This window comes from Dama dama, chromosome 20 (assembly GCF_033118175.1).
Source record: "Dama dama isolate Ldn47 chromosome 20, ASM3311817v1, whole genome shotgun sequence".
Lineage (NCBI taxonomy): Eukaryota > Metazoa > Chordata > Mammalia > Artiodactyla > Cervidae > Dama > Dama dama.
Genome location: NC_083700.1, coordinates 110,380,849 through 110,400,355, shown reverse-complemented (window position 1 = coordinate 110,400,355; position 19,507 = coordinate 110,380,849).

Sequence of the window (19,507 nt, the reverse complement as noted above, 5' to 3'; positions counted from 1 at the left end):
CTACAGAATAGTGTGCTGTCATTAAAAACAATTATCACAATATCTAATAGCATGGGAAAATGTTTATAATATAATTAGTATCAGTTTTCTCAGGCTGTCGTAAAAAATTACCCCAACTAGGCGGCTTAAAACCACAGACATTTATCCTCGCACACTTGTGGAGGCTGGAAATAATGGGGTCACCCAATCTGTTGGCAGGGCCGACTCCCACCCAAGGCTCTAAGGGAGAACCACTCCCAGCAGCTGGAGGTTCAATGCGCTTGCTGACTTGGGACTATATGGCTCCAATCTCAGCCTTGTCTCCACATCACCTACACCTCTGTTTCACTTCATCCTTCTTATAAGGCCACCTGTCACCTGGATTAGTTGTTGTTTAGTTGCTAAGTCATGTTCAACTCTTTGTGACCTCATGGACTGCAGCACCTCAGGCTTCCCTGTCCTCCACTATCTCCCAGAGCTTGTTCAAATTCATGTCCATTGCGTCAGTGATGCTGTCTAACCATCTCATCCTCTGCTGCCCTCTTCCCCTTCTTCCCTCAATCTTTCCCAGCATCAGGGTCTTTTCCAATAAGTCAGCTCTTCCCATCAGGTAGCCAAATTATTGGAGCTTCAGCTTCAGCATCAGTCTTTCTAATGAATATTCGAGTTGATTTCCTTTAGAATTGACTGATTTGATCTCCTTGCAGTCTTCCAGGTTTAGGCCCCATCCTCAATTTATGGTGATCTCATTTTGAGATACTTAAATGAATAATACCAGCAAAGATCTTTTTTCCAAATAAGATTATATTCATGGGTTCTGGGAGGACATGTCTTTTGCAGGGTAGGTGGGAGCATAATTCAATTAGAAAAGCAGTATATCAACTTTATACGGGCTTACCCTGTGGCTCAGGGATAAAGAATCCATCTGCTAATATAAAAGATGCAGGTTTGATCCCTGGGCCTGGAAGATCCCCTGGAGGAGGAAATGGCAATCCATACCAGTATTCTTGTCTGGGAAATCCCACAGTCAGAATGGATTACAGTCCATGGGGTCGCAGAGTTGAACATGACTGAACAACTAAACAACAACAACAAATATAAACTTTATACAGTCCCACCTGAACAACATAAAAATATTTATACACACACACACACACACACACATATATATATATATATATATATATACCTGTAATAGGATCTTAGAAGGGAACTGGGGAACCAAAATGAGCATGAAAAAACCCCAAACCACCCCCAGATGCACAATTTCAAAGGGAATGAAGGAACGTGGGGCCCAACACCTGGGCCTCTTAGCAAGGAGGGATTTTTTTAAGCATCAGAGAGAGGCCTTGTGGAGGATACTGGTGGCGAGGTCTCTTTGGAGAGAAGGGTGGCCTTGCTACGAGCACCCATGCTTGGGTGAGGGGAGAGAGGATGCTGGTTCGCAGCCCAGAGCCCAGGGAGAGAATCAAGCTGAGGCCCGAGGCGAAGAGAAGGAACCAGAATTCGGGCTGGGTCCAATTGCCCCCAAGAGGTGGAGAGAACAAGAGCTGACCAAAGGCTTTGGAGGCAGGGTCAGGGGAGGGCTGCCCTGGGGGTCATCCTGCCCTGCAGGGTTGATGGGGACAAACAATGTGTGGGTGTTTCCTGGGGCCTGATGGAGACTAAGGGGGGAAGCAGGGGCTGCCGCGACAACTCCACACAAGAGAGGCTTCACACAGCTGAGGTTTGCTCGCTCACAGTCTGCAAGCATCTGCAGGGCGGTTCCCTCTGCAGGCTCTGAAGGGGACTCTGTCCATCCTCCCTCCCGCCTCCTGGACTCCAGGGATCCTTGGCGATCCTTGGGGACGGATCGCTGCACTCCCTGCTGCATCGCCACGTGGCCGTCTCCCCTCTGTCTCTTGTCTTCTCTTCCTATAAGGACACTGGGCACTGGACTAGGACTGTTGCTGAGTCGCAGCTCAGGCTGCTCGCCACAAGACAAGTCAGTGAATCCAAGACAAGGTGCTGGGGTCAGGAAGGACTTCATTCAGGAGCAAACTATTGAGAAGATGGCAGGCTAACGCCTCAAAATAACCGTCTTGTAGGGGGCCTGGTTGCCAGGTTCTTTTATGGATTAGAGATGGGGGGAGGCGAGGAAACAAAGTAAAAACACTATTCAATTATTCCTAATGTCCCCTAGAGAATGGCAGGCCTCAAGCAAGGGATGTGTTAGTTTCACTTCCTTTCTGTCCTTCACAGGTGGGCTAAGGTTATCTCCCTGAGGCAGGCCATTATGTGTGTTTATAATAACAAAAAAGGGTTAAAGTCACAGAAGCTCCATTCAGTTCAGTTCAGTCGCTCAGTCGTGTCCGACTCTTGGCAATCCCATGGACCACAACACCCCAGGCCTCCCTATCCATCACCAACTCACGGAGTCTACTCAAACTCATCTCCATTAAATCGATGATGGCATCCAACCATCTCATCCTCTGTCGTCCCCTTCTCCTCCTGCCCTCAATCTTTCCCAGCATGAGGGTCTTTTCCAATGAGTCAGCTCTTCGCACCAGGTGGCTAAAGTATTGAAGCTTCAGCTTCAACATCAGTCCTTCCATTGAACACCCAGGACTGATCTCCTTTAGTATGGACTGGTTGGATCTCCTTGCAGTCCAAGGGAATCTCAAGAGTCCTCTCTGATACCACAGTTCAAAAGCATCAGTTCTTTGGTGCTCAGCTTTCTTTGTATATATACAGAAGCTGATCCATCATAAATTCAAAATTAACCCTTCCTGGTTACAAGAGACCACCCTAACCCTGAACATTCATAGGAAGGATTGATGGAGAAGCTGAAGCTCTAGTACTTTGAAAAGCCAACTCATTTGAAAAGACCCTAATGCTGGGAAAGATTGAGGGCAGGAGGAGAAGGGGGAGACAGAGGATGAGAAGGTTAGATAGCATAATAAACACAATGCTAAGAGTGTTTGAGCTAACTCCTGGAGATAGCGAAGGACAGTGAAGCCTGGCATGCTGCAGTTGGTTGTGTCGCAAAGAGTTGGACACGACTTAGCAGCTGAACAACAACAAATCCAGCATGACTTTATCTTAACTGTTTATGTCTGCAAAGACCTTGTGTCAGAGTAGAATTCATTCTGAGGTTCTGGGTGGACATGTATTTCCTGGAGACACGATTTCAACCCAGTACAGCTGGCCCAGGGCTTATTTGGTTCCTTCTCTGAGTCTGTGAGTCTGTTTCTGTTTTGTAAGTTCATTTGCATCATTTCTTTTAGATTCCCTATATAAGGGATGTCATACAGTATTTCTCCTCTATCTGACTTACTTCACTCACTATGACAATCTCTAGATCCATCTATGTTGCTGCAAATGGCATTATTTCATTCTTGTTTTATTTTTTAACTTGATGCTTCTTTTAACAAAGCTATGCACTTTCTTGAAAATGTGAGTTGTGCTACCACAAAAGCTGTTTTTTAAAGCAGAGTGTGCATAGGTTGGAATGGGAGGCAGGAACCACACCATCTGAGCCACCATTGTTGAACTGGGTGACGTCCCAGCACGTTCAGGCCCAACAGGAGACAAAGGAGAGAGAATGAGAACCCTCATGACACAGCAGAGCAGAGAAAATAGGAAGGAAAGGGGACAGCAGGCCACCTGCAGTCGCTGCCGGCCGTGCACAGCCCTGCCTTTGAAGAGGCAGCAACAGCCCCTGAGCTTCTGTCCACAGGACGACACACGTTTCCCAATTTAACTGTGACCTAGTTACGGGGCCTGGGCAACAACGCCAAACCAGTCCCAGCTGGTGGCCCGCAGAGCTGTGCTGAGCAAATTCTGCCACCTAGTGCTTCCGGGAGCCTAGAGAGATGGCTTGTTTTTCTTTCCTTTCTCCTCTGCTTTATTCGGGCTTCTCTGTGGCTCAGCTGGTAAAGAATCTGCCCCCAGTGCAGGAGACCTGGGTTTGATCCCTGGGTTGGGAAGATCTCCTGGAGAAGGGAAAGGCTGCCCACGCCAGTATTCTGGCCTGGGGAATTCCATGGACTGTATATAGTCCATGGGGCTGCAAAGAGTTGGACACGACTGAGCTACTGCTTTATTCACCAAACCATGACCTCCCCAGCACCCTGTGTGTGTATGTGTGTGTGTGTGTGTGTGTACGCACGCACGCACTCAGTCGTGTCCAACTCTTTGCAAAGCCATGGACTGTAGCCCACCAGTCTCCTCTGTCTATTAGATTTCCCAGGCAAGAATACTGGAGTGGGTTGCCATTTCCTTTCCCAGGGGATCTTCCTGACCCAGGAGTCGAAATTATGTATCCTGAGATTGCCAAGAAAACTCCAGAACTCTTGCCTAGAAAATTCCATGGACAGAGGGGCCTGGAGGGCTACAGTCCAAGGGGCTGCAAAGTCGGACACAACTGAGCGACCGAGTTGACACGCACAGCTATGATTTAGTTAAGATCTCGAGATGGAGGTATCCTGAAATATCTGATTTCACAACGTGTATGGAAGTGGCACAATGATATTTTGACTGACAGATTGGTCTTGTACCGGGTTCCCACAGAAGTCAGAGCTGGGAGGGAGGCTAGTGGTGGCCACATCCCTCCACCCATGGTTGAGGACAGGGCCATGCCTAAGGAAAGCCTTGAGCTCACTTTGTTCTCAGGAACAGCCTTGGCAAGAGAGCGGAGCACATGGGTCACACACTCAGCCCCCATCTTTCATGAAGTCCCCATCACTGCCAAGAACCAGAGCCCTCTTGCCTGCTGAGCAAAATGAGCTTTCTGCCCCCGCAGGAATCACCAAGAAAGAAGCCAAGGGACTGAGGTCTTTGTCCCCCAAGCTGCTTACTTAGAAACGGGACCCAGTTTGGTGCTGTTCCTGGAGCCAGGCTTCTTTGCAACCAGCGTGCTGTAGTTTTAAACAAACACTACCCCTGAAATGCCCAGTCCTCGCCTGGCAGTAGTCACGGACCCTGAGACGGGAGTCTGTCAGGTTGTGTCTCCGGCACCAGAAACACTCTGATTTGTGCCGTCAGCGTGCACGTGGGATGGTTCCAGCCATCCTCCTGCTAGCTCAGCCCAGGTGGTCCCCGAACGTCGCCTTCCTTTGGGGGTCAACAGGCCCATGGGAAGAGACACATACTGAGTGAACTGTCCTCATGACATTAGCTTCTCCTCTAAACACATGATGATAGATAGTGTTAGCTGCTCAGTCATGTCCCACCCTTTGTGACCCCATGAACTGTAGCCCGCCAGGCTCCTCTGTCCACGGGATTCTCCAGGCAGGCAAGAATACTAGAGTGGGTTGCCATTCCCTTCTCCAGGGGATCTTCCCGACCCAGGGATCAAACCTGGTTCTCTCGCACTGCAGGCTGAGTCTTTACCATCTGAGCCACCAGGGAAGCAAATACATGATAGTTACTCAAAAAAAAAAAAAAAAAAAAAAGCAATGAAAGGAAAAGTAAGCCATTTATTAGGGACTGAAATTGATCAAAAGAAAATTACACAATTCATAAGGTATCTTTCTTCATTGGAATTTCCATTTCTTCCAATGCATTTTGCTGTTAAAAGAGAGAAGAAGGGGAGGGTTAGACCCTGTGGCACACATTTCACACTCTTATGGAGACACAGGACACAGATTCCTGGGCGCTGTTTGAAAAGGAATCCAAGATGGCACCAGAGACTAGCGAAACCAGGCAAAGCAGCCAGTCCCCTGAACAAAAAAAGGCGGGGAGGGGTGAGAGACACCTGCAGGGAGAAGAGGAGGTCATGGAGTCCATGGGACAGAAATACAGACCCAGGAAGAAAGGTCAAGTCTCAGAGAGGGAAGGGTCCCCGAGGAAAGGCTGCAACCAGATCCTGGACTCAGTCTGAACTAAGGAGGTGCTGGTGATGGGAGAGGGAGGGAACCAATCAAGTCAGGTCAGCAGTAGACTGGCAGAAGTCATGGCCACGTGAGGACCTGGGTCATCTGAGGTGGGACAGTTCATTCATTCATCTGTCATTCATCCAGTCAATAAACGTGTATGCACTGAGCATCCACTGAGGGTCGTGGCCAAGAGGAGGGCCAAGGAGGCCACGTCTCAGGAGCCAGAGGATTTCAGGGAAGAAGGGAGTGCTCATCAGCATGAAATTCAGCTGCAAGGTTCAGCAGGAAGCAGATGGACAACGGCCAGATGGAACCAAAGGGTGGATAACAGAGCCAATGCCTGAGAGAGGTGCTGGGGACAGCAGGTGGAGACACCAGGTGGGAAGCAACAAGAGAGATTACAGGGAAGCTAGGGATAAACTGGGTTGGGAGCCCATGGTACAGTAGATCCTCGTTACTCACAGATTTGCCTCCTGGCTGGTATTTACCTGTAAAGTAAAAGTGTGAGTTTCTCAGTTGTGTCTGACACTTTGAGACCCCATGGACTGTAGCCCACCAGGCTCCTCTGTCCATGGGATTCTCCAGGCAAGAGTTTTGGAGTGGGTAGCCATTCCCTTCTCCAGGGGATCTTCCCAACCCAGGGATCGAACCCAGGTTTCCTGAGTTACAGGTAGATTCTTTACCTTCTGAGCCACTTTTTGAGTCATTCTAGAATGTTCAGAGTGAGAAAAATTGCACACATTCCCAAGTGAGCTCATGCAAGGCCATTTGCCCGGTTTTGGCTCTCGCGCTGTAAACAAGTGTCCTCTTGGGCCTATTTGATGCCATGGTTTTTGTTTTCCTGTGACTTTTGTTGGTGATTTTGCTATTTAAAATGGTTCCCGCATATCGTCCTGAAGTGCTGTCTAGTGCCCTGAGTGTGAGAAGACCATGCTGTGCCTGCTGGAGAAAATACATCCATGAGATAAGCTTCCTTCAGGCAGGAGTAACAGCGCCATGGCTGTGAGTCCCATATTAATAAACCAACCATATGTATTAAATAAGACGTCTTTGAACAGAAACACACATGAAAGGCGCATACAGATTACTGGACAAAATGTGACCAAAGGCTCATAGGAGCTTAACCCTGTATTTCCCGCAGGAGCGATGGTTCAGTGTTCACTGATTCAGCTTTTGCAGCACCTTTGTAGAACATCACTACTGCAAGGAGTGGAACGCACTGCGCTTGGTGGGGTAGTCAGTAAGCATGTGAGGGGACGAGTGTCAGAGCAGAGGATGAGTAAATCTAGTTTTCCACCTCCAGACACTGACTGGGCTCTTCCACCTTATGTGGGAGTCTGGATCCCCCGATACGTAGGTTATCTTGGAAGATCGTGACAAGAGGTTATGAATAATAAACCTGATTCCTGAACGTTGAAATCACTCAGCAGGCTCACCGCCATGGCTCAGGTTTTTGGGTCACCCTCCATACGTGCTTCACCCAGCACATCACAAATATTTCTTAAACAAATGATCCTTGAGGTTTTGCCCCCTCGTGCTATTTTCTAAATGTGGAGATATTGACATGAGGTCGAGTATTGCAGGAAGAAAAGGAGGCACTTTGGAGACAGACATACAGACAAACATCGAGAACTAAATCTCAATTCAGCACCAGCTCTGAGAGGAGGGGACTCCAAGGCCTGTTTTTTCATCTACAAAATGGAGGTAATAATGATGATACTTCACTTGGACAGTTGCAGGATTTAAACAAGGCAGCATAGGTGGAAAGGTCCAAACACAAACCCAGGCACCCTTGAGAGTTCTGATCATTGGTGTAGGGCCAGGCACAAAGCGGGCATTTGATGAATATTTGTTGGACAAAAGTCAGGAGAATGATTCTTCTCACCATGCAGTTACTGACAAAAGATCCCACCGATAACTGCCTCCTCTGCTGCTCTTGGCCATATAGGGTAGGTGGTGGTGGTGGTGGGTTAGTCGCTTAGTCATGTCCATCTCTTTACACTCTCATGAATTGTAGCCCACAAGGCTCTTCTGTCCACAGGATTTCCCAGGCAAGAATACTGGAGTGGGTTGCCATTTCCTCCTCCAGGGGGTCTTCCTGACCCAGGGACTGAACCCAGGACTCTTGCATTGCAGGAGGATTCTTTTACCTCGGAGCTATCAAGGACGCCATAGGGTAGGAATTCCGCGCTAATCCACGTTGCAACCTTAAGGAACACGCTTCGCTCACGCAACCATGGTTTGGGTGCAGGCAGTGTGGTTTGTAGTCTTCGGACTACTGTCTTGTGCAGAAGTCAGAACTAGGCCAACTGTGGTGATCAAGAAAGTGTGAGCCTCTCAAACAGATTCCTTTTAACGTGAGACCTGGGACCTGCTTTCTCCCATTCCTATTTCAAAGTAGCAAACAAGAAAAAGAATCTCAGACCTCTTTGTTGAAACACTCTCTTTCACTACCCACTCCTACATATTAAATAAATCTTCTAGCAGTCTGAAAGAATCCTAGAACAGTGGTTATTAAATTACAAAAATACTTCCTCAGCTCCTCATTTGTTCCAGAAACTAAGCCAGGCTCCAAGGATTCTGATTCTAGATGAACCAAAGACTCTACTTTCAGAGACCTTTCCCCACCGGAAGCATGTCATTCACAATTTGAAAAGAGTCCTGTATTTGGTCCTGCATTGGTTCATTCCTTTCTTTCAACCTGAGGGAACTCATTGTATTAAAGACATTATTTTGAGCATTAGGAACTAGACAAAGAATATTGTTATTAGTAACAGTACAGACATTATTAATCATATTTCTTGCTACTAAACTAAATAACAAGGATAACAAGGTAACACATCCTCAAGGAGCTCATGGTCTAACAGGGACAAAAGTAAAAATAATAATAACCATAAATCTTTGAAAAGCTGAGCCCAAGGGGTTGAAGGACTGCGTCATCTTCACCCCTCCTAAAGCGGCAGAGAAAGCTCGGAACCAGACTCCAGACACGGTGGACTGGCCTCCTCACTGAGCCCCCTAGGCAGGCCTTATCTTAGGACTGTAGGGATCCTGTTCTGCTGAGGGTCATGGGAGTGCAGGGTTATAACTGGGAGGATAGGCAAGGTCAATGTCCAGGCCAGGACAGCAGCATTTGCCCTTTGGTGTGTATTGCCTTTAAAGAGACATTTCTTAAGTGATCAATTTCTTTACAGAAATCAGATATATATGGCTCCCAGGTGGCACAGTGGTAAACAATCTGCCCACCAGTACAGGAGATGTAAGAGACCCGGGTTTAATCCCTGGGTCAGGAAGATCCCCAGGAGTAGAAAATGTCAACCCTCTCCAGTATTCTTCCCTGGAGAATCTCATGGACAGAAGAGCCTGGCGGACTACAGTCCATGGGGTCGTTCAAAGAATTGGACATAACTGAGCACGTACACACACACACACACACACACATATATCTATACATCCATTACAGTCATTATATATATATATATATACAATATATATAATAATCATATTATATAATATGTGAAATATAATATATAATCATTATATATATATATATATATCCAGTATAATCATTAATAAATAACATACAGTCAATCCATTGAGAATTGTATTTTCTCCCCTTGAGAATGTTCTGTAAAGCAAATGATATGATTTAAGTTTATAAAAAAGGAATCTGATGAGTCTGTTTCTTTGTAATCAGTACTCTCTTGATCTCAGCCTGAAGCTAGTTGTTATTTTTAGGGTGAGCATAGATTCAAAAGAAAATTTACCATTTACATCTTTCATCCTATACAGCTATGCTGATAAATTTCTCTTTGACTTTAGTTAAAATGTCAGTTGACCTCTTTCAAATTCCGGCAGTTAAAAATTAATCACACTAAGCTCAGCTGACTTTTGTGATAACAGAAGCTCAATATCCAAAATGAAAGATTCTGTCATCCACTCAAAAAAAAAAAAAACAAAAAAAAGTACTTTCTGCTGCTTTCTGGGTTCCTGGCTCTGTGTGGAGCCCTGGGAGATGCTGGCAAAAGAAATTATCTCAGCCCTTCCCTGGGGAACCCGGGGGAGTCAGATGAAACAGAGAGGAAATGGGTAATTGCAGGGCCCTGTCATGGGGACTTCAGTTCAGTTCAGTTGTTCAGTCGTGTCCGACTCTTTGCAAACCCATGGACTGCAACACACCAGGCTTCCCTGTCCATCACCAACTCCTGGAGGTTACTCAGACTCATGTCCATCGAGTCAGTGATGCCATCCAACCATCTCATCCTCTGTCGTCCCCTTCTCCTTCCACCTTCAATCTTTTCCAGCGTCAGGGTCTTTTCCAATGAGTCAGTTCTTTGCATCAGGTGGCCAAAGTATTGGAGTTTCAGCTTTAGCATCAGTCCTTCCAATGAACATTCAGGATTGATTTCCTTTAGGATGGACTGGTTGGATCTCCTCACAGTCCAAGGGACTCTCAAGAGTCTTCTCCAACACCACAGTTTAAAAGCATCAATTCTTTGGCACTCAGCTTTCTTTATAGTCCAACTCTCACATCCATACATGACTACTGGAAAAACCATAGCTTTGACTAGACAGACCTTTGTCAGCAAAGTGATGTACTGTCTAGATTGCTTATGAGCAAGCTATGGCTTTTCTTCCAAGGGGCAAGCATCTTTTAATTTCATGGCTGCAGTCACCATCTGCAGGGATTTTGGAATCCAAGGAAATAAAGTCTCTCCCTGTTTCCACTGTTTCCCCATCTATTTTCCACGATGTGATGGGGCCGGATGCCATGATCTTTCTTTTTGAATGTTGAGTTTTCAGCCAGCTTTTGCACTCTCCTCTTTCACTTTCATCAAGAGGCTCTTTAGTTCCTCTTCATTTTCTGCCATAAGGGTGGTGTCATCTGTATATCTGAGGTTATTGGTATTTCTCCCGGCAATAGGGAAACCCATAAAGGGACATTACTCTGACTTGGGGAGACCCTTAAGGGGAAGTAACGCTGAGCTGAGCTGAGATGTAAGTGAGGAAGAGGAATTAGCTAGGTGGATGTTCCAGGTAGGTCTTCCCTGGTGGTTCAGACGGTAAAGAATCTGCCTGCCATGCATGAGACCCTGCTTCAATCCTTGGGTTGGAAAGATCCCCTGGAGAAGCGAATGGCAACTCACTCCAGTGTTCTTGCCTGGAGAATCTCATGGACAGGAGCCTGGTGGGCTACAGTCCCCGGGGTCACAAAGAGTCGGACATGACTGAGCAACTAACACTTTCACTTCACTTTTTAATGTTCCAGATAGAGGTCTCAGCAGGTATTTCAGTGTCACAAGAGCTTCAGGGCTGGTAGCCTTGGGAGCAATGAGGCTGGAGAAGTGGGCAAGGGATGGACCACAAAGGCCGTTGCAGGACGCACTAGGAATTTGGACTTTATCCTGAAAGCATACAGTGTTATATAAACTTAAAACCCAGCCCAGGCTTCATGATTAACTTATGTGTGTCTGTGTGTGAGAATGAATGTTCACTGAGTCTATAAGTATAATTATATCCAAAAATTCCTTTTAAATGTGACTTCACCATGTTCCTTTAATACTTCTTAGCTTCTCAGTCATGTCCAGCTCTTTGTGTGATCCCACTGACTGAAGCCCAACAGGCTCCTTCATCCATGGGATTCTCCAGACAAGAATACCGGAGTGGGTTGCCAGTCCCTTTTCCACTTGGGAGGCTTTAAAAAGACAAAACTGCCTTTGTTCCAGTCCCGGGTAACTGGGAGTTTATTAAATACATGCATGAGTTTCAGTGGTGCCCATTGTGGGTTTGCAAAACCAGGACTCAGTCTCCAGCACCAAGGCAAATGGGATGTCCTTCCTCTTGGCTCAGGGTCTGCCTCTACCTTGTCCTATAAGTGAAGGAGTGCATGGAGAAGGGTCAGAATCTCCTCTGCGTTTCCAGATAAACCTGAGGGCCACATGCAAGGTGGACAGTGTGGAATCAGGAGCTGAGGCAAGATGGCACAATGTGAGTGGTGATGGTGATGCAATGATGGGCTAAAGCCAGAGAAAATATGTGGGCAAAATCAATAGGACCCCTGTGGATGTTGGGAGAAGATGAAGGGTAAAGAAGAGCCAGTGACTGTGTAACCTATGATGGAAAAGAATCTTTTAAAAAAAAAAAAAAAGACATATATGTATATAACCGAATTACTTTGCTATACATCTGAAAGTATAATAACACACACCATAAGCTGATTATACTTCAACAAAAATTTTAAAAATCAAATGACACTATAAAATTTTGAACAGGAGAAAATTCAGTGAGTGGTGATGCCTCTACTAAGACTGAAGAGGAGGATGTTTGAGTGTCAAGGGCTCAAGGATGCTTACTGCAACCGCATGCAGTGGGCAGCTGATGAAAGAGCCTGGCTCTCAGGGTACAGTGAGGTGAGCAATGTGTATTTGGAAAGCAGGCACGTGGAAGAGGTAACAGAGGAGGGAAGAACTGGGTGAAGGAGATCGCATGAACGGCCATCAGGATTTAAATGACTGATCAAGAAAAGGAAGGCAGATTAGACGTCAGAGACTTGAAGGGCTAATATCCAGTTGGCAAAAAAAAACAAAAAGTGAATGGGAGGTGGGCAGGTAACGGCCGCAGCCTTGGACCACAGTTTTATCAAGAAGCTTAGGGCTGGAGGAGCCAAGATGGCGGAGGAGTAGGACGGGCAGACCACTTTCTCTCCTACAAATTCATCAAAAGAATAACTGAATGCAGAGCAAACTTCGCAAAACAACTTCTGATCGCTAGCTGAGGTCATCAGGCGCCCAGAAAAGCAGCCCATTGTCTTCGGAAGGAGGTAGGACAAAATATAAAAGATTAAAAGTGAGACAAAAGAGCTAAGGACGGAGATCCGTCCCAGGAAAGGAATCTTAGGCGGCATTGCTTGGAGTAGGGTCCGGGCCTGAGTGCCCTGAGGACAATCGGAGGGAGCTTCTAGGAGTTGCCAACTTGAACTGTGGGAGACCAAAAGAGAGAGAGTAAATTAACTGGCCCGAACACACTGCCGGCCGTTCGCAGAACAAAGAGACCGAGAAAATCCAGAGAAGAGCTCGCAGGCTGCGAACCGGCCCAGCTCCGCCGGAGGCAGGAGGCAGGGGGGAGGGGAAGGTCGCGGCGAGACACAGGGCGCAGGCACCCGACCGGCGCGGGCGGGGACTGGGGCTGGGGACGCGGAGGGCAGAAGGCGCGGGCACCCGACTGGCGCCAGCGGAAACTGAGACTGGGTCCGCGGAGGGGAGTGGGCGCGCCACACCTGGGGAGAGTGCGCCCACCAAGCCCCTGGCTGCCTGGACCGCTCTGACGGGGAGGGCACAGAGAGCAGGCGCAGCTTTTCGTTCCGCGCTTTTGTGGAACACCCGAGGGCTGGAACCTCGCGCAGCGCGGGGCGCGCTCCATATAGAGCAGCCGGGAGCCTGAGCAGCGCAAACGGGGAAAGCAGCGCCAGCCCCTCCCCGCGGAGCGACGGAACTAGCTACCTGAGTAAGAGTCCACCTCCGCCCGCCTGTGTCAGGGCGGAAATGAGGCTCTGAAGAGACCGGCAAACAGAAGCCAAATAAACAAAGGGAACCGCCTCAGAAGGGACTGGTGCAACAGATTAAAATCCCTCTAGAAAACACCGACTACACCGGAAGGGGCCTGTAGATATCGAGAAGCGTAAGCTGGAACGAGGAGCTATCTGAAACTGAGCCGAACCCACACTGACCGCAACAGCTCCAGAGAAACTCCTAGATACAATTTTACCTTTTTCTCTTTTTTTATTTTTTCTTTTTTTATTATTTTTTCTTTTTTATTTTTTCTCTTTTATTTTCCTTTAAAATCCCCTATTACTCCCCCATTACTCCTTAACTTTCATTTCCATAGATTTTTACGATTTTTTTAATTAGGGAAAAAAAAATTTTTTTTTTCTTTCTTTTTTTTCCTTTTTTTTCTTTCCTTTTTCTCTTCTATTTTCTATTTTTCTTTTTCTCTTATTTCTTTTAAAGTCCTCTAGTACTCCTCTACTACTCCTTAATTTTCATTTTCAATACACTATAACCTTACAAAAAAAAAAAGAAGAAGAGAAGCCCTATTTTTAAACCGAAGATTATTCTCTCCCAATCTTGACTCTCTGTTTTCTACCTCAGAACACCTCTATTTCCTCCTTTCCCCTTCTCTTCCCAATCCAATTCTGTGAATCTTTGTAGGTGACTGGGCTACGGAGAACACTCTGGGAACAGACAGCTGCATAGATCTGTCTCTCTCCTCTTGAGTCCCCCTTTTTCTCCTCCTGCTCATCTCTATCTCCCTCCTCCCTCTCCTCTTCTTCATGTAACTCTGTGAACCTCTCTGGGTGTCCCTAACGGGGGAGAATCTTTTTGCCATTAACCTAGAAGTTTTCTTATCAGTGCTGTATAGTTGGAGAAGTCCTGAGACTACAGGAAGAATAAAACTGAAATCCAGAGGCAGGAGACTTAAGCCCAAAACCTGAGAACACCAGAAAACTCCTGACTACATGAAACTTTAAGTAATAAGTGATCGTCCAAAACCCTCCATACCTACACTGAAACTAACCACCACACAAGAGCCAATAAGTTTTAGAGCAAGACATACCACGCAAATTCTCCAGCAACGCAGGAACATAGCCGTGAACGTCAACATACAGGCTGCCCAAGGACACACCTAACACATAGACCCATCTCAAAACTCATTACTGGGCACTCCATTGCTCTCCAAAGAGAAGAAATCAAATCCCACGCACCAGAACACTGACGCAAGCTTCCCTAACCAGGAAACCTTGACAAGCCAATCGTCTAACCCCACCCATGGGGTAAATCCTCCACAATAAAAAGGAACCACAGACCTCCAGAATACAGAAAGCCCACTCCAGACACAACAATCTAAACAAGATGAAGAGGCAAAGAAATACCCAACAGGTAAAGGAACATGAAAAATGCCCACCAAGTCAAACAAAAGAGGAAGAGATAGGGAATCTACCTGAAAAAGAATTTAGAATAATGATAATAAAAATGATCCAAAATCTTGAAAACAAAATGGAGTTACAGATAAATAGCCTGGAAACAAAGATTGAAAAGATACAAGAAATGTTTGATAAAGACCTAGAAGAAATAAAAAAGAGTCAATTAAAAATGAATAATGCAATGAATGAGATCAAAAACACTTTGGAGGGAACCAAGAGTAGACTAACGGAAGCAGAAGATAGGATAAGTGAGATAGAAGATAAAATGGTGGAAATAAATGAAGCAGAGAGGAAAAAAGAAAAAAGGATCAAAAGAAATGAGGACAACCTCAGGGACCTCTGGGACAATGTGAAATGCCCCAACATTCGAATCATAGGAATTCCAGAAGAAGAAGACAAAAAGAAAGGCCATGAGAAAATACTCGAGGAGATAATAGCTGAAAACTTCCCTAAAATGGGGAAGGAAATAGCCACCCAAGTCCAAGAAGCCCAGAGAGTCCCAAACAGGATAAACCCAAGGCGAAACACCCCAAGACACATATTAATCAAATTAACAAAGATCAAACACAAAGAACAAATATTAAAAGCAACAAGGGAGAAACAACAAATAACACACAAAGGGATCCCCATAAGGATAACAGCTGATCTATCAATAGAAACCCTCCAGGACAGAAGGGAATGGCAGGACATACTGAAAGTAATGAAAGAGAATAACCTACAACCTAGATTACTGTATCCAGCAAGGATCTCATTCAGATATGAAGGAGAATTCAAAAGCTTTACAGATAAGCAAAAGCTGAGAGAATTCAGCACCACCAAACCAGCTCTTCAACAAATGCTAAAGGATCTTCTCTAGACAGGAAATGCAGAAAGGTTGTATAAACATGAACCCAAAACAACAAAGTAAATGGCAATGGGACCACACCTATCAATAATTACCCTAAATGTAAATGGGTTGAATGCCACAACCAAAAGACAAAGATTGGCTGAATGGATACAAAAACAAGACCCCTATATATGCTGTCTACAAGAGACCCACCTCAAAGCAAGAGACACATACAGACTAAAAGTGAAGGGCTGGAAAAAAATATTTCATGCAAACGGAGACCAAAAGAAAGCAGGAGTCGCAATACTCATATCAGATAAAATAGACTTTCAAATAAAGGATGTGAAAAGAGACAAAGAAGGACACTATATAATGATCAAAGGATCAATCCAAGAAGAAGATATAACAATTATAAATATATATGCACCCAACATAGGAGCACCGCAATATGTATGGCAAACACTAACAAGTATGAAAGAGGAAATTAATAGTAACACAATAATAGTGGGAGACTTTAATACCCCACTCACAGCTATGGATAGATCAACTAAACAGAAAATTAACAAGGAAACACAAACCTTAAATGACACAATGGACCAGCTAGACCTAATTGATATCTATAGGACATTTCACCCCAAAACAATCAACTTCACCTTTTTCTCAAGTGCACACGGAACCTTCTCCAGAATAGATCGCATCCTGGGCCATAAATCTGGTCTTGGAAAATTCAAAAAAATTGAAATCATTCCTGTCATCTTTTCTGACCACAGTGCAGTAAGATTAGATCTCAATTACAGGGAAAAAATTGTTAAAAATTCAAACATATGGAGGCTAAATAACACGCTTCTGAATAACCAACAAATCATAGAAGAAATCAAAAAAGAAATCAAAATATGTATAGAAACGAATGAAAATGAAAACACAACAACCCAAAACCTATGGGACACTGTAAAAGCAGTGCTAAGGGGAAGGTTCATAGCATTACAGGCTTACATCAAGAAACAAGAAAAAAGCCAAATAAATAACCTAACTCTACACCTAAAGCAACTAGAGAAGGAAGAAATGAAGAACCCCAGGGTTAGCAGAAGGAAAGAAATCTTAAAAATCAGGGCAGAAATAAATGCAAAAGAAACTAAAGAGACCATAGCAAAAATCAACAAAGCTAAAAGCTGGTTTTTTGAAAAAATAAACAAAATTGACAAACCATTAGCAAGACTCATTAAGAAACAAAGAGAGAAGAACCAAATTAACAAAATTAGAAATGAAAATGGAGAGATCACAACAGACAACACTGAAATACAAAGGATCATAAGAGACTACTACCAGCAGCTCTATGCCAATAAAATGGACAACTTGGAAGAAATGGACAAATTCTTAGAAAAGTATAACTTTCCAAAACTGAACCAGGAAGAAATAGAAGATCTTAACAGACCCATCACAAGCAAGGAAATCGAAACTGTAATCAAAAATCTTCCAGCAAACAAAAGCCCAGGACCAGATGGCTTCACAGCTGAATTCTACCAAAAATTTAGAGAAGAGCTAACACCTATCTTACTCAAACTCTTCCAGAAAATTTCAGATGAAGGTAAGCTTCCAAACTCATTCTATGAGGCCACCATCACCCTAATTCCAAAACCAGACAAAGATGTCACAAAAAAAGAAAACTACAGGCCAATATCACTGATGAACATAGATGCAAAAATCCTTAACAAAATTCTAGCAAACAGAATCCAACAACATATTAAAAAAATCATACACCATGACCAAGTGGGCTTTATCCCAGGAATGCAAGGATTCTTTAATATCCACAAATCAATCAATGTAATACACCATATTAACAAATTGAAAGATAAAAACCATATGATTCTCTCAATAGATGCAGAGAAAGCCTTTGACAAAATCCAACACCCATTTATGATTAAAACTCTCCAAAAAGCAGGAATAGAAGGAACATACCTCAACATAATAAAAGCTATATATGACAAACCCACAGCAAGCATCACCCTCAATGGTGAAAAATTGAAAGCATTTCCCCTGAAATCAGGAACAAGACAAGGGTGCCCACTCTCACCCCTACTATTCAACATAGTGTTGGAAGTTCTGGCCACAGCAATCAGAGCAGAAAAAGAAGTAAAAGGAATCCAGATAGGAAAAGAAGAAGTGAAACTCTCACTGTTTGCAGATGACATGATCCTCTACATAGAAAACCCTAAAGACTCTACCAGAAAATTACTAGAGCTAATCAATGAATATAGTAAAGTTGCAGGATACAAAATTAACACACAGAAATCCCTTGCATTCCTATATACTAACAATGAAAAAACAGAAAGAGAAATTAAGGAAACAATACCATTCACCATTTCAACAAAAAGAATAAAATACTTAGGAGTATATCTACCTAAAGAAACAAAACACCTATACATAGAAAACTATAAAACACTGATGAAAGAAATCAAAGAGGACACAAACAGATGGAGAAACATACCGTGTTCATGGATTGGAAGAATCAATATTGTCAAAATGGCTATTCTACCCAAAGCAATCTATAGATTCAATGCAATCCCTATCAAGTTACCAACGGTATTTTTCACAGAACTAGACCAAAGAATTTCACAATTTGTATGGAAATACAAAAAACCTCAAATAGCCAAAGTAATCTTGAGAAAGAAGAATGGAACTGGAGGAATCAACCTGCCTGACTTCAGACTCTACTACAAAGCCACAGTCATCAAGACAGTATGGTACTGGCACAAAGACAGAAATATAGATCAATGGAACAGAATAGAAAGCCCAGAGATAAATCCACGAACCTATGAACACCTTATCTTTGACAAAGGAGGCAAGGATATACAATGGAAAAAAGACAACCTCTTTAACAAGTGGTGCTGGGATAACTGGTCAACCACTTGTAAAAGAATGAAACTAGAACACTTTCTAACACCATACACAAAAATAAACTCAAAATGGATTAAAGATCTAAATGTAAGACCAGAAACTATAAAACTCCTAGAGGAGAACATAGGCAAAACACTCTCTGACATAAATCACAGCAAGATCCTCTATGATCCACCTCCCAGAATATTGGAAATAAAAGCAAAAATAAACAAACGGGACCTAATGAAACTTAAAAGCTTTTGTACTACAAAGGAAACTATAAGTAAGGTGAAAAGACAGCCCTCAGATTGGGAGAAAATAATAGCAAATGAAGAAACAGACAAAGGATTAATCTCAAAAATATAGAAGCAACTCCTGAAGCTCAATTCCAGAAAAATAAATGACCCAATCAAAAAATGGGCCAAAGAACTAAACAGACATTTCTCCAAAGAAGACATACAGATGGCTAACAAACACATGAAAAGATGCTCAACATCACTCATTATTAGAGAAATGCAAATCAAAACCACAATGAGGTACCATTACAAGCCAGTCAGGATGGCTGCTATCCAAGAGTCTACAAGCAATAAATGCTGGAGAGGGTGTGGAGAAAAGGGAACCCACTTACACTGTTGGTGGGAATGCAAACTAGTACAGCCGCTATGGAAAACAGTGTGGAGATTTCTTAAAAAACTGGAAATAGAACTGCCATATGACCCAGCAATCCCACTTCTGGGCATACACACTGAGGAAACCAGATCTGAAAGAGACACGTGCACCCCAATGTTCATCACAGCACTGTTTATAATAGCTAGGACATGGAAGCAACCTAGATGCCCATCAGCAGATGAATGGATAAGGAAGCTGTGGTACATATACACCATGGAATATTACTCAGCCATTAAAAAGAATTCTTTTGAACCAGTCCTAATGAGATGTATGAAACTGGAGCCCCTTATACAGAGTGAAGTAAGCCAGAAAGATAAAGAA